Source organism: Schistocerca gregaria, chromosome X, assembly GCF_023897955.1.
Source record: "Schistocerca gregaria isolate iqSchGreg1 chromosome X, iqSchGreg1.2, whole genome shotgun sequence".
Classification (NCBI taxonomy): domain Eukaryota; kingdom Metazoa; phylum Arthropoda; class Insecta; order Orthoptera; family Acrididae; genus Schistocerca; species Schistocerca gregaria.
Genome location: NC_064931.1, coordinates 769,082,795 through 769,096,521, shown reverse-complemented (window position 1 = coordinate 769,096,521; position 13,727 = coordinate 769,082,795). Strand labels below are relative to the sequence as shown.

General features: G+C 41.3%; 1 protein-coding gene across 2 annotated transcripts in view; it reads left to right on the top strand.

The window, feature by feature from the left end:
- The window catches only part of LOC126298495 (osmotic avoidance abnormal protein 3), a 349,861-nt gene that overhangs the window by 30,613 nt on the left and 305,521 nt on the right, over positions 1-13,727 (top strand). The window lies entirely within an intron of this gene.

Sequence of the window (13,727 nt, the reverse complement as noted above, 5' to 3'; positions counted from 1 at the left end):
AAAATTCGGAGTAGGTATTAAAATCCATGGAGAAGAAATAAAAACTTTGATGTTCGCCGATGACATTGTAATTCTGTCAGAGACGGCAAAGGACTTGGAAGAACAGTTAAACGGAATGGATAGGGTCTTGAAAGGAGGATAAAAGATGAACATCAACAAAAGCAAAACGAGGATAATGGAATGTAGTCGAATTAAGTCGGGTGATGTTGAAGGAATTAGATTAGGAAATGAGACACTTAAAGTAGTAAAGGAGTTTTGCTATTTGGGAAGCAAAATAACTGATGATGGTCGAAGTAGAGAGGATATCAAATGTAGACTGGCAATGGAAAGGAAAGCGTTTCGGAAGAAGAAAAATTTGTTAACATCGAGTATAGATTTAAGTGTCAGGAAGTCGTTTCTGAAAGTATTTGTATGGAGTGTAGCCATGTATGGAAGTGAAACTTGGACGATAAATAGTTTGCACAAGATGAGAATAGAAGCTTTAGAAATGTGGTGCTGCAGAAGAATGCTGAAGATTAGATGGGTAGATCACATTAACTAATGAAGAAGTGTTGAATAGGATTGAGGAGAAGACAAGTTTGTGGCACAACTTGACCAGAAGAAGGGATCGGTTGGTAGTACATATTCTGAGGTATCAAGCGATCACCAATTTAGTATTGGAGGGCAGTGTGGAGGGTAAAAATCGTAGAGGGAGGCCAAGAGATGAATACACTAAACAGATTCAGAAGGCTGTAGATTGCAGTAGGTACTGGGAGATGAAGAAGCTTGCACAGGATAGAGTAGCATGGAGAGCTGCATCAAACCAGTCTCAGGACTGAAGACCAAAACAACAACAAAACTGTTTCAATACATTACAATTATACGGTTTAAGCTGCTGCGAAGCGTTAGAATAAATGCTCAAATCCTAGCTGCTGCGCTGTCTGCGGCTGTTCACAGCTCACTTGACTAAGGCAGTGGCACTGGGAACAGCAGCGATGCAGTCTAAGTGCGATGCCAGTGTGATACGTATCCCCTGGCGTTGCTCCAAATTACGCTTCACTAATCATATCATTACTCATACTCTAGCTCCCATAAACACTAGATACGGAAATGACAAGGAGACTATTTCACAGGCCGCCATGATGTCCAAAGGAATGTTCAATATATAAAAAATCAGAAGTGGCATCCGTCATGCCATCTTAAATTCACTCAGCTCTGGATGTTTAACGATTTATTCAAGGGAAATCAGGTTAACATATGTGTTCTGCTTTAGTTGCATAGCTGCCAATGGATTGCAACAAGATCTGACCAATCGTGATACGACCCTCCCCATTGGTGGTTGATTTTGGAGAGATGCTCCTGATTTCTACCTCGTCCAGTCCAGTCAGCATTTAGATCATCAGTTTTGCAGTTTCAGCCTTCCCTGTATGGTTGGGAAGAGTTTATGAACTCGCCGATCCTTATCACATCCTTCCCTACCATTCTGTGAGGTATCCATATTCCACCAACTTAGATGAATGTCACTGATACTTCCATTACTGATTAGTACGTGGAACATGTCAGTTCGAGGCAATATGAGGCAGTGCCCCACCCAGCGATGTCTACCGAGCACTCACTATAATGATCTCTACAAGCTAAATGTGTACCGAACATGGGAGCACTAGAGTAATAGCGCACTGCGTATGAAGATGTTGCTGAAAGTCACAGCATCGTGATAGCACCTTATTGCCTGCACTTGTGATCTAAAGGTGTTAATTTCTATCTTACTGATTTGTCAGTCATTTTAGATGTTCTTGATACTGCATTAATGATGTTCTGTTGCAAAATTAATCTTTCGTTTCGAGGCACCACTACATATCGACATACAATATGAATAGAGGTAGAAATGTCACGTAACAGTGTGTATTAGTTTCTAACATTTGACAGTTTACCTACCAACAGTATCAACTATGTTTTGTTACACGTGTCACATACATGTCCTTATGTCCGCTACAGAAACTACATAGACTCTATGATCAATTACATTCCTAATCCAGTGATAATGAAACATCAGACGCGTTATGCAGGGTACATGGTGAAATGATTACTGTGCTGTTCGGTAACTGCAACAGCGTTGATGGTAAAGTTCCAGAACTAGTCTCGCTTATGAATGGTAAGAAAGCTTATTTAGTACGATAACAGAAAGCTGCCCGAAACCAGACATGAATAGCAGAAATACGGATTGAAATATGTGGTCCATAGTGGTGACATATTTATTTAGATAAAGAACTAGGTCATACCTGACGTGGTTATTATAGATTCCAAATATGGGATAATATGGGTAAACGTATGTAAAATATCGTCACAGGATGATTTTATAGATCGCGTTTCTCAGGAGTGGTAGAACGATTCAGCTAAAGCTCGGGGAATGTCACCAGTATTTTTTGCTGATCACGGTTGTGAAATCGAAGTGAATTTCAGCCTATCGACTGTAAAATAAGTCATATGAATAGAACAGATGTAAGGGATATTATACAAAAAGGTCTTATCCAAAAATTACCTTCAACAGTTAATTAGATAAACGACACGGGAGGGTAACATCTCAGTATGTTTCGGCCCAGTTACTGCGATAAGAGACAGATCGCAGACTACTTGGGCAGTCAAAATCAGACATTCATCTCTAGTGTCAGTGGCCAAAATTCAAGAATTTTATACAATAAGTTTTAGACAGATATGTGGCAGGTTGAGTTGCGAGGGATGAGGGAATACTCTCCATGTTAGGAAACTTTAAGAAACACAAAGAGAACATCATCACAGATTTCAATGCAGTCACTGCCGTATTGATAAAAATATGTCCATATGTCCATAGGGAAAGCATTGCGAGAGATGTTTAATGAATCTGAATTTATAACTAGAATGCATCTACGGATCAAACGAACAATTCTCAAGAGGTTGCATCATATTGTAACCGTTAATCCATCGAGTCGTTACAACGAGCGTCGAAGTGATGTATAGTGAGACAAGTAATTGTGGAACAGAAAATTATCTAAAATCACACAACAGAGGAAAACTGACTAGACCTGATGAAATAGTGGACGTTTCGGTAAACTTTACTTATAGCAGTAGCTTATCAGAGGGCGCTGGAGCAACGAAGCTTTGCAAGCAATTGAATAAAGGCTTACGTTTTCATGCAGAGTCGTAAAAGAAAAAGGAATAAATGTACAGCTCTATTGCTGACGTCAGTCTACAATACAATTATGGAACATTTTTGTATGTTCGCGTTTTGTGATCTTCTCCGAGAGCTAAGATCTTCCCTGAAAAAATCGAGGTGGATTCTGTAAAAGACCATCCTGTGAAATTCTGCTCGTTCTATTCGTTCATGATCTCCATCTCCATCTACATGAATATTCCGCATTTCATACTTAAGTCTTTGGCAGAGGGCTCAACACATCACTTTCAACCTACATCTCCGGAACCGCGCTGCTGCTACGGTCGCAAGTTCGAATCCTGCCTCGGGCATGGATGTGGTGATGTCCTTAGGTTAGTTAGGTTTAAGTAGTTCTAAGTCTTGGGGACTGATGACCTCCGATGTTAAGTCCCATAGTGCTTAGAGCCATTTGAAACATCAAACTACATCTCTATTGTTCCTCTCTCAAATAGCGTGTGGAAAAAATGGACACTAAAAATCTTTTCTTGAGAGTCTTATTTATCTTATTTTATCACGATGTCTGTTCTTCTTCTTCTTTATGTAATTGGGAGGCAACAAAATATTTTGGAATTCGGAGGAGACGTTGTAGATTTAAATTTCATTGTCATTCCTAGCCGTTTATGGCACTTTCTCCCGTATATTGTGACAACAAGAGAGGTCGCCCTTCCTTGAACTTCCTCGATGTCTTCTGTCAGCCCTACTTGGCAGGATTCCAATACTGCGCAGCTATACACTAACCGCTCAAAAGTTTCCTTGTTTCTCCATGTAATCTGGAACTGACTACTGGACGACCCGAGAGGTAAACTCGCCCATATAAAAGGAGACGGGGAGTATTACGATATTCATGAGGAACATTTCAACCCTTCTGGAATGGTCCAAGTCGACTGCTGGAGATGCGATTATGGAGTTGCGAAGTAACAATCACAGATAAACCAAGACCAGGCAGGCTTCATGTACTGACGGACGGGGATCGACGAGCTCTGCGGAGAGTTCAAATGGTTCAAATGGCTCTGAGCACTATGGGACTTAACATCTTAGGTCATCAGTCTCCTAGAACTTAGAACTACTTACATCTAAATAACCTAAGGACATTACACAACACCCAGCCATCACGAGGCAGAGAAAATCCCTGACCCAGCCGGGAATCGAACCCGGGAACCCGGGCGTGGGAAGCGAGAACGACTGCGGAGAGTGGTTGTAAAAAATCGCATGAAATCAGCGAAAAGAGTCAGTGGTGTGTTCCAAGGTTCCACCAGATGTCTAGCTACCGTAATGACTGTGTGGAAAAATTGGAAATTGGTGGTAAGTTCCCATGGGACAAAACTGCTGTAGTCATGGGCCCCTAGGCTTACACACTACTTAATCTAACTTAACGCTAAGGACTATACACACATCCAATCCCGAGGAAGGATTCGAACCTCTGACGGAGGCGGGAAGGGGGGGAGGGGGGGGGGGAGGGGAGGAGCCTAGCGAACCGTGGCAAGGCGCTTGTGTGTAGAGAGTTAAAAGAATGTAGTACAATATTCATATAGCTCCTCATAAGCCTCACATTTATGTAGTAAGTGCTAAGCAACGACAGAGGTGGTGTAAAGAGGGACACCACCGGACAGTGGGTGATTAGAAACTATTAATTCGGAGTGATGAATCACGCTATACCCTGTGGCATTTCGATGGAAGGGTTTCAGTTTGGCCAATGTCTGAGATCGTTACCTGCCACATGTGTAGTGGCACAGTGAACTACAGAGGAGATGGTACTACGTTATGGGTGTGTTTTTCGTGGTTAGGGTGTGGTGTCCTTAGGATATTTATTTTTGATATTACATGTACCTAAGTACAGAAATTTGTGTTTTGCGGAAAATGGCCATTAAAGTTTCTGCTTGTATTAGGCATTCTTTTAGAAATTTCCAGCACCATAAGGAGGATCTTTTTCATTTTTAGAAATCATTTTTCTTCCTTTTCACTTTCCTATGATGCACTCTTCTTGATTTTATCACCCCCAAAAATGTTTTGTCTGCTTTCACTACACGCTCTCTGTCCATAGCATACAAAGCTTTGATGCAGTTCATCCGGGTTTAATTCCCATCATCTGTAAAACATATTTCCTGCTTTGCACACCTTCAGTAAAACATGAAGCTGCATCATAAACACCAATAGCAAGTGCATTTCTTCTCATAAAAACGGTTTTTGGCAATCTTGCCCATACAAATTGGTTAAAACTTTCATTTCTGTTCTGGGTACCGCCATCAAGACATTTCTTCAATAAGTTTTCATTTGCAAGGTCCCTGAATATAGGTTTGATGGCTTCCATTACAGCAGTTGGTAGGGAATTCCTGTGATGATATTCTTCACCACCAGCAATTGACCTTTGGTAGCCACACCATGATGAACATTTCATGTGGCACCCTTTACTGTGTGTCTGTCGCCATGGTGACGTTGTTTAAGGTTGAAGCAACGAATTCTAGGCATGTTGTGTGATAATATACCACAAAGTAACATAAAACAACACAACCAAATGAAAATCGTTTCGAAATTCACAATACCACACTGCAACCCTTTCAAAACAGAGAACAAACAAAATCAGCGATTAAAACAATGCACGTCGATAGCAGCAGAGGAAGTATCTCGCGTATGACAATATCTGGCGCAAATATAAACATTCGAATTCTACAGTGCGAGCGAGCATCTTGGTACACTTAAGACCAAATAACGTGCCTTTTAATCTCTCAAATATGTAACTTTTATATAGCAAACTATTCAGGAAGATGTGTGCTACAAAATAGGCATATTTTTTAAAAATCGATTTTTTTTTTTAATTTTTGACGTCCTACACGCCTTAAGTTGTCATTTTATCTCTCGGAGTCCAATAAGAAACTTCCTTTATCCATCTACCATCCATCCGATTGTAAGGTATTAGCTTTCAAAAATATTTAATTTAGTTCTTCTAGATAAGCTGTACAATTTTTTCCCTTTCTTGTTGTCTTTATAGAATGTAAAGCACCATGGTATCAGTTCATGTTCTTTACGAACAAGGCACTCTTCTCTCTACTGCCCAATTATTCCACCTTTATCAGGGCGGTATCACGTTTCAACTTCGTTGTGGTGCGTGCTCGGTGGTGAGAAGAAAGGAAGCAATATTAGGGTTCGACGATGAGATCGTTAGAGACTGAGCATAAAATCGTATTGGGGAATGATGAGGATGGAAATGGCCTTCTTATTTGAAAACGACCATCGCAGCATTCGCCTTAAGGATTCATTCTCCTCAGTCAGCCTATAAAGTAAGCGATTTATACTTTTTTTGTTGGAAGAATTGAGTAATCAACATAGATCTTTTTGCACATTATTTATTGATTCTTGGACAACATTTTCTGATTTTTTAAGCAATTCAGTCATCATTAAGTCCCCATCCGAGGTGTTAAAGTTGCCCTGTCCAAAATGAAGTGTGCCCATGGCGTAAGTCATACAGTCTTCAAATCTCACCTGAAATTAAAAAAAACTAACAATTTCGTAACCTATAGGATATGGCGCACGGAGTAATAACACAGTTTTTCGAAACAAAGATGTGGTATTGTCGTGTGATTTGGTTACGTTTTTTGCAATAACTAATGAATAAATTAAAATAAAAGAAATTAGCAGTATCCTATATAAATTTCCTATATGTATTTCCCTAAAAAATCAGAAAAAGTTGTCCAAGACTCAATAAATAATGTGCAAACAGATTTACATTTATTGCTTCACTAATTTTTCTAAAAAAATCGAAAAACGCGTATTTTATAGACTGACTGAGGATAATGAACCCTTAAACGATTTAGAGATTTATGGAAAACGAAAATCTGGACGAGAGGACAGGAACGTGAACCACTGTTCTCCCTAATGCCAATCGAGTGTCATATCGCCTCACTCGGCGTTTATACTCTACAGTTAACTCTGACAAATATAAAGTATGTTGTCTGATAAAGTTCTCGAAATTATTTATCGCAAAGGACTTCATTTGTTGAGAGTCTCACGCAGGTAACTATCGAGATAAAGTAAAGAGAGCCCGTTCAGCACACTAAAATTGTAGTGCTTCGACTAGGGAAAGAAAGATCCCGAGATAACGCTGTGGCCCTCCAGTTTGGGAGTTATGAGGAGGATCGTTATCCTCTCTTGATGAAAATGTCCTATGTATAAGATCAAACGCAGCTTTGCAAATGCAGAAATACATCTTCAACCACAGTCTTTTTTTAGTGTATTAGACTCGAGTCCAATTGATTCGTGTTATCTCTATTGCTATTTAAATTATTTCAAACTGACGTACAACAGATAGCTGGATTCAAAGATATTGTCTGCCTTAAGAACCACAAATATTGCCTAGGTGAGGTGCCTCAACGATACAGATAGCCGTATTGTCGGTGCAACCACAACGCAGGGATATCCATAGCGAGGCCACATAAACATGTGGTTCCTGAAGAGGGGCAGTCTTTCAGTAGCTGCAGAGGCAACAGCCTGGATGATTCACTGATCTGGCCTTGTAACAGCAGCCAACACGGCCTTGCTCTGCTGGTACTGTGAACGACTGAAAGCAAGTGAAAACTACAGCAGTTATTTTTCCCCAGGACATGCAGCTCTACTGTAACGTTATTGTCATTAGGAAAACCAAAACTGGCAGTTTACGTATCGGAGCGGCGAATGTTGTATTTCTTTATCGGTCAGGTAGGATAGAAAACTGAGAAATGGAAATGGCCAGATTGAAGTTAGATATGGTGGTGATGGGTAGGGTTCAGCTGCAGGATGAACAGGGCGTATGGTCAGATGAGTACCGGATTATAAATACAAAATCAAACAGAGGTATTGCAGAGGTAGGTATAATAATGAGTAAGAAAACAGGAATGTGAGTAAGCCTCTATCAGTAGCATAGTGAACGCATTATCATAGCCAGGATAGGTGCAAAGCTAACACCCACCGCAGTAGTACAAATTTATATGCCAACTAATTACGCAGGTGGTGAAGAGCTTGAAGGAATGTATGATGTCATCAGAGAAATTATTCATATAATTAAGGAAGAGGAAAATTTAATTGTGTTAGGTGACTGGAATTCGGTAGTAGAAAGAGGAATAGAAGGAAAAATAGCAGGAGAATATGTGCTGATGAAAAGGAATGAAGGAGAAAGCCGTCTCTTAGAATTTTGCACAGAGCACAATTTCACTATCGCTAAACGATTGGTTTAGAATCGTGAAAGAAGGTTTCATACGTGGAAGAGACCTGGAGACACTGGAAGGTATTAGATTGATTATATAATAGTAAGACGAAGATCTCGGAACCAGATTTTAAACTGTGAGACATTTCTGGAGGCGGATGTCATCTCTGGCCGTAATATAGTGGTGATGAACTGAAGATCAAAACTGAAGAAATTACAAAAAGGTAGAAATTAAGAACATGGGACTTGCACAAGTTGAGAGAACCAGATCTTTTGAGAGTTGCAGAGGGAGCAATAGGCAAAGATTGCCTGAAAATTGGAAAGGAATACACCAGAAGACGGATGGTTAGCTTTGAGATATGAAATAGTAAAGACAGCAGAGAATCAAATACGTAAATATACAAGTCCTCATCCTTGAATATCATAGCAGATATTGAATTTCATTGCCTGACGAAAGGGAATACAAACGCCTAAAGAATGAGAATGGCAGAAAGTGCAAAATGGCTTATCAGGAATGGCTTGAGTACAGCTTTAAGTTTATAGAAGCTCGTATAACTATTAGAAAGATAGATATGGCCTACAGGAAAATTAAAGAGGTCTTTGGAGAAAAGAGAGGCTGCTGTACGATATCAATTGTTCAGGTGGAAACCAGTACTAAGCAAAGAAGGGGAAGTTGAAAGGTGGAAAGAGTGATGTAGAGGGGCTATAGAAGAGAAATGAACTTGAGGGTAATATTATAGAAACGGAAGAGGAAGTAGATGAAGATGAGATCGGAGAAGAATCTGACAGTGCTGAAAGGCCTAAGCCGCAACAAGGCCCCTGGAGTAGTCTACACTTCCGCGCGGGATTAGTCGAGCGGTCTAGGCGCTGCAGTCATGGACTGTGCGGCTGGTCCCGGCGGAGGTTCGAGTCCTCCCTCGTGCATGGGTGTGTGTGCTTGTCCTGAGGGTAATTTAGGTTCAGTAATGTGTAATCTTATGGACTGATGACCTTAGCAGTTATGTCCCATAAGATTTCACATACATTTGAACATTTTTAGTAGTCTACATTCTCACACAACTGCTGACATCTCGGGGAGAGCCAGCCCTGACGGAAGTGTTCCACTCGGTGTGCAAGACGTATGAGACAGGGGAAATACCCTCAGACTTCAAGGAGAAGGTAATATAGTAATGCCAGTTCTATAGAATCCATTGGATAGGTGTGAATATTACCGAAATATCAGTTTAATAAGTCATGATGCAAGATACTGACGCGAATTATTTACAGTAGACTGAAAAACTGGTAGAAGCCGACTACGGTGTAAGATCACTTTGGGTTCCAGAGAACAGTTGGAATACACGAGGCAGTACTAATCTTACCACTTATCTTAGAAGACAGGTTAAAAAAGAGCAAACCACGTTTGCAGTTTTTGTAGACTTAGAGACAGCTTTCGGCAGTGTTGACTGGAATGCACTCTTTTGAATTCGATGGTAACAAGAGTAAAATACGGGGAGCCAAAAATTATAAACAACTTGGACAGAAACCAGACGGCCGTTATAAGTGTCGAAGGGCATGAAAGTGGCTGAGGAAGGAGTGAGACTTGGCTGTAGCTTATTACCAATTTTATTCATAGTGTGCATTGAGCAAGCGCTAAACGAAGCCAAAAAAAAATTGGTGAAAGGATTATAGTTCAGAGAGAAGGAATAAAAACTATGAGGATCGTCGACGACACTGTAGTTCTGTCAGAGACGCAAAGGACTTGGAACAGCAGTTGAATGGGTTGGACAGTGTCTTGAAAGGAGGATAAAAGGTGAACATTAACAAAAGCAAAACAAGTCTAAAGAGCCGGCCGGAGTGGCCGAGCGATTCTAGGCGCTACAGTCTGGAACCGCGTGACCGCTACGGTCGCAGGTTCGAATCCTGCCTCGGGCATGGATGTGTGTGATGTCCATAGGTTAGTTAGGTTTAAGTAGTTCTAAGTTCTAGGGGACTGATGATCAAAGAAGTTAAATACCATAGTGCTCAGAGGCATTTGAACCAAGACTAAAGGAATGTAGTCAAATCAAATTAGGCAATGCTGAGATAATTATTGTTGCTGTTGTTGTTGCTCCTGTTGTTATCTTCAGTCCGAAGATTGGTTTGATACAACTGCTCTGTGCAAGCCTCTTCATCTCCGAACAGCTACTGCAACTTACGACCTTTTGAATCCACTTATTGTATTCATCTCTTGGTCCCCCTCTACGATTTTTATCCTCCCCTCCCTCCCTCGACACACACACACACATTCCCCTCCGATACTAAACTGGCGGACCCTTGGTGCGTCAGAATGTGTCCTATCTGAGATAATTAGGTAAGAAAACGAGACAATATGAGTAGTAGGTGAGGATTTCTACTTGGGCAGTAAAATAACTGATGATGGTCGAAGTAGAGAGGATATAAAATGTAGACTGACAATGGTAAGAAAAGGTTTCTGAAGCAGATGAATGTGTTAACATGGAATGTAAATTTATGTGTTAGGAAGTATTATCTGAAGGTATTGTCTAAGTATAGTATTGTACTGAAATGAAACGTGGGCGGTATTCGGTTCAGAAAAGAAGAGAATAGAAGCGTTTGAAATGTGTTGCTACAGAAGAATGCGGAAGAACAGTTCGGTAGGCCTCGTAACTAATGAGGTACTCGATGGAAATGGAGAGAAAAGAAAGCTGTGACATAACTTCACTTAACAAAGGAATGGTTGCTACGGCACATTCTGAGACGTAAAGGAGCCGTCAGTTTAGTATTGGAGTGAAGTGTGAGGAGTAAAAATTTCAGACAGAGATCAAGAGACGAGTGTAATAAGCAGGTTCAAATGAATGTGGGTTGCAATAGTTATTCGGACATGGAGTGGCTTGCACAGGATACAGTAGCGTTGTGAGCTGTATCACAGCATTCTTCGGATTGTAAACCACAACAGCAGCAACAATATTATTGTTACCGTTATTTGTATCATGTTGGATAACGTCCTAAGTCTAGTACACACATAAAAAAAGTTTTGCATCAACGCGGTTACGATAGCTACCGAACCTGTACAGAAAATTGGAATAGAGATCAACATAAACATCACTTCCGCCCTTTTAATTGCTCATGAAAACCACACATTGTATATTGTACCACCATACAGCGTGACCTACAGAGGTGGTGGTCCAGATTGCTGTTCACACCGGTTCCTCAGATACCCAGTAGCACGTCCTCTTGCATTGATGCATGCCTGTATTCGTCGTGGTATACTATCCATAAGTTCATCAAGGCACTGTTGGTTCATATTGACTCATTTCTCAACGGCGATTCTGCGTAGATCCCTCAGAGTGGTTAGTGAGTAACATCGTCCGTAAACAGCCCTTTTCAATCTATCCCAGGCGTGTTCGATGGGATTCATATCTGGAGACATGCTGGCCACTCTAGTCCAGCGATGTCGTTATCCTGAGGGAAGCCATTCACAAGATATGCACGATGGGGGCGCGAATTGTCGTTCATCAAGACGAATGCCTCGCTAATACACTGCCGATATGGTTGTACTACCGGTCGGAGGATGGTATTCACGTATCGTACAGCCGTTACAGCGCCTTCCATGACCACCAGCGGATTACGTCGGCCCCACATAATGGCATCCCAAAACAGCAAGGACCCTCCACCTTGCTGCACTCACTGGACAGTATGTCTAAGGCGTTCAGCCTGACCGGGTTGCCTCCAAACACGTCTCCGACGATTGTCTGGTTGAAGGCATATGCGACACTGATCGGTGAAGAGAACGTGATGCCAATCCTAAGCAGGCATGTTGTTGGGCCCATCTGTATCCCACTGTATGATGTCGTGGTTGCGAAGATGTACCTCGTCATGGGCGTCGGGAGTGACGTTGCGCTCCATTCAGCCTATTGTGGACAGTTTGAATCGTTATTCAACATGGTGGCGTTGGTGTCAGGGTTCCTCCGTGCCATGATCCGTAAGTAGCGGTCGTCCACTGCAGTAGTAGCCCTTGGGTGGCCTGAGCGAGGCATCTCATCGACAGTTCCTGTCTCTCAGTATCTCCTCCATGTACGAACAACACCGCTTAGGTTCACTCCAAAACGCTGGACACTTCCCTTGTTGAGAGTCCTTTATGGCACAAAGTAACAATACGGATGCCATCGAACCGCGGTATTGACCGTCTAGGGATGGTTGAACTACAGACAACAGGAGCCGTGTACCTCCTTCCTGGTGCAATCTGATTGGCTGTCGGATCCCGTCCGTCTAATAGATGCTGGTCATGCATGGTTGTTTACATCTTTGAGCGAGTTTAGTGACATCTCTGAACAGTCAAAGGGACTGTGTCTGTGACACCATATGCACACTAAACGTCTATCTTCAGGAGTTCTGGGAACCGCTGCAAAACTTCTTGATATAACATCTTATATTAAAGGTACTTCCGAGACGTATTTCTCACGTTTTCTTGCTTTACTCGAACCAGGCCGGCCGCTGTGGCCGAGCGGTTCTAGGCGCTTCAGCCCGGAACCGCGCTGCTGCTGAGGTCGCAGGTTCGAATCCTGTCTAGAGCATGAATGTGTGTGATGTCCTTAGGTTAGTTAGGTTTAAGTAGTTCTAAGTCAAGGGGACTGATGACCTCAGATGTTATGTCCCATAGTGCTTAGAGTCATTTGAACCATATGAACTCGAACCAGGGGTATTGTACTTAAACGAAATTTCCGTTTACATTTGAGAAACTGAAGTGCTTCAGTACAAGCTGACTCCTCTGTGTCTGCCTATTGCGGGGGCAGCTAGATTTTCCCGTCTTCGATATGGAGACGTATTGAGCATTCGTAAGATTTGTTTGTTGTAGTTCTTCGATATTGGGAAAAAGCGTCCTGAAACAGTTACAGTCCTTGCTGACCTATAAACTCCTAGTCTTTATGTAGGATATATGCTACATCCAGTTTCTATTTCGATATACCTCAGGGAACAAAATGCAAAATATAGACAAATTGTGTTTTTCATTTATTATAAATAGTAATAACTTTGAACATCTCCTAAAATTTTGCTTCATCACAGAATTTTTTTAAAAAATTTGGGTTTTAAGTCTTATTTAGTACCAGAATAATTCACTGAAAACCAATATAAATTTTTGATTCATAAAATCTAAGCTCAGGACTGAAGAGGATAAAGAGCAACATATACATCGAAGAGCAATCCCAAGTATATCACCATCATCATAAATATCAAGCTGTCTCACAGAAATAACGTAGTTATGTCTTGTCACTGAAGGCAATTACACAATTTAGCATTTGTCACATGCGTTTACAAAGGATAAGGACACGTAGATATCTTTCCCTTTAACAGCCAACAAAAAGCCACCTGACGATAAATAGAATATCTGTTGTACAAATGTCTCTTGAATCG